Source organism: Myotis brandtii, unplaced genomic scaffold, assembly GCF_000412655.1.
Source record: "Myotis brandtii unplaced genomic scaffold, ASM41265v1 scaffold1032, whole genome shotgun sequence".
In the NCBI taxonomy this organism is placed as follows: Eukaryota; Metazoa; Chordata; class Mammalia; order Chiroptera; family Vespertilionidae; genus Myotis; species Myotis brandtii.
Genome location: NW_005353467.1, coordinates 668,409 through 670,787, shown reverse-complemented (window position 1 = coordinate 670,787; position 2,379 = coordinate 668,409). Strand labels below are relative to the sequence as shown.

The 2,379-nt window shown below is 58.0% G+C and overlaps 1 pseudogene; it reads left to right on the top strand.

Moving 5' to 3' along the window:
* The first annotated feature begins 646 nt into the window (after nucleotides 1-646).
* On the top strand, nucleotides 647-2,179 carry LOC102250350 (annotated as a pseudogene).
* Nucleotides 2,180-2,379: the final 200 nt, after the last annotated feature.

Genomic DNA, 2,379 nt, shown 5'->3' with positions numbered 1-2,379 from the left:
CCCAACCCCCTGATTGGCCCTGCTCTGTGTGTGACAGGGTATGGAGCCCCAAACCCCCTGATGGGCCCTGCTCTGTGCGTGACAGGGGGCAGCGCCCCAACCCCCTGATTGGCCCTACTCTGTGCGTGACTGAGGGTGGCATCACAACCTTCCAATCCGCCCTGCTCTGTGCATGACAGGGGGTGGCGCCCCAACTCCCCAATCAACCCTGCTCTGAGCCCAACCAGGGCAGCACCTAGGGATTGGGCGTGCCTTCTGCCACCTGGGAGCAGGCCTAAGCCAGCAGGTTGTTATCTCCCGAGGGGTCCCAGACTGCGAGAGGGCACAGGCCGGGCTGAGGGACCCCCCTTCTCCCCCGAGTGCACAAATTTTTGTGCACCGGGCCTCTAGTCCTATATAATAAAAGGCTAATGTGCAAATTGACCAAACAGTGGAACAACTGTTGGCTATGATGTGCACTGCAGTGGCCAACTGCCCCATCCAGCCCCTATTGGCTCCTCCCATAGCTGGCCCTGCCCCCGATTATCCCAATGCCCATCCTGGGCTCAGGCATTGAGCGTCTGCCTCCCCCAGCCGCTTGGTCTCAGCGGGGCCGAGGCCGCTCCAGCAGCTGAGCTGCACCCACATCTACAGCACCCTGAACCAGATGGCCCACAAGATCAACCTGGCCAAGTTCACCCATGGCAAGTGCTTCACCTTCATCATGACTGACCTGGTGGCTCAGGACCTGGACATCCTGCTGCTGGACAACATCATTAATTTCAGCTTCCCGGCCAAGGGCAAGCTCTTCCTGCACCATGTGGGTCATGGCTGAGCTGCACCCACATCTACAGCACCCTGAACCAGATGGCCCACAAGATCAACCTGGCCAAGTTCACCCATGGCAAGTGCTTCACCTTCATCATGACTGACCTGGTGGCCCAGGACTTGGACATCCTGCTGCTGGACAACATCATTAATTTCAGCTTCCCGGCCAAGGGCAAGCTCTTCCTGCACCATGTGGGTCGTGTGGCCCGGGCTGGCCAAAGTGGCACAGCCTACTCCTTGGTGGCCCCAGATGAGATCCCCTACCTGCTGGACCTGCACCTGTTTCTGGGCTGTGCCCTCACCCTCCCCTGCCCCCAGGAGGGCCCCTCAGGTGCAGTCGTGGACGGTGTGCTGGGTGCCACAGAGCGTGATGGATGACAAGGACTGCAACCTGCAGAATACCCTGGAGGTGTCGCTGGAGCTGTGGGACCTGGGCTGCATGGCCTACAACGCCCAGCAGCAGTACGTGCCTTCGCAGCTAGTGCCCTCACCAGAGTCCATAAAACGGGCCAAGGAGCTGGACCTAGTGGGGCTGGCCCTGCACCCCCTCTTTAGCTTGAGCTTTGAGGAGGAGGAGCTGCAGCGGCTGAGGCTGGTGGACAGCATCAAGCAGTACCGCTCGCAAGCAACCATCTTTGAGATCAACACCTCCGGGACCTGAGCAACCTGGTGATGCCGACCAAATGGCAGAAGGACTGCAAGGCCATCGCCAGGTTCCAGCAGGGCCAGCAGGAGCAGCAGGAGGGTCTGGCTGGCCCAGCCCCAAGCTGTCCAACTTGGCAGGCAGAGCAGCCTGGGAAAGGGGAGGAGGAGGAGGAGGAGGAGGAAGAGCAGAAGGAAGAGGAGGAGGAGGAGGAGGGAGAGAGCGTGGAGGACTTCTTCACAGAGGTCATGGGCCAGAAACGGCGGCAGTAACCAGAACCTGAGTGGGGAGCCAAGAGGCAGAAGGAGGAGGCCTGGCCACTGGACCAGGATTTCTATGTCCCCTATTGGCCCAAGGGCTTCAACAGTGAACAGAGCCTGAGCTTTGGTGGGGACAGGGCACCTTTAGGCAGCAGGTGTCTGGCGCTGTCCTGGACCTGATGGGGGATGAGGCCCAGAACCTGACCAGGGGCCAGCAGCAACTCAAGTGGGACTGGAAGAAGCCATTTGTGGGGCAGTCAGGACAGGAGGACAAGAAGAAGATCAAGACAGAAAGTGGTCGCTACATCAGCAGCTCCTACCATGGAACCTCTACCAGAAGTGGATGCAGAAACAGAAAATCACCATACGCTCAATGCCTGAGCCCCAGCAGGCCGCCAGCAGTTGGCCCTGTCGGTGGCACTGTTTCGGCCCAATCCAGTCAGAGCATGTACAGGAGGCAACCAATTGATGAGTTTTTCTCACATCCATGTTTCTCTCTCTGTCTCTCACCTTCCCTACTACTTTAAAAATCAATGAAAAAATGTCCTCAGATGAGGATTAACAACAAAAAAATATATACATACATACACACATATACAAAAATACATGAATATTAGGGGGGCCGGAGGGCGGGACCCCAGAGGTGCATGAGTTTTGTGCACTGGGCCT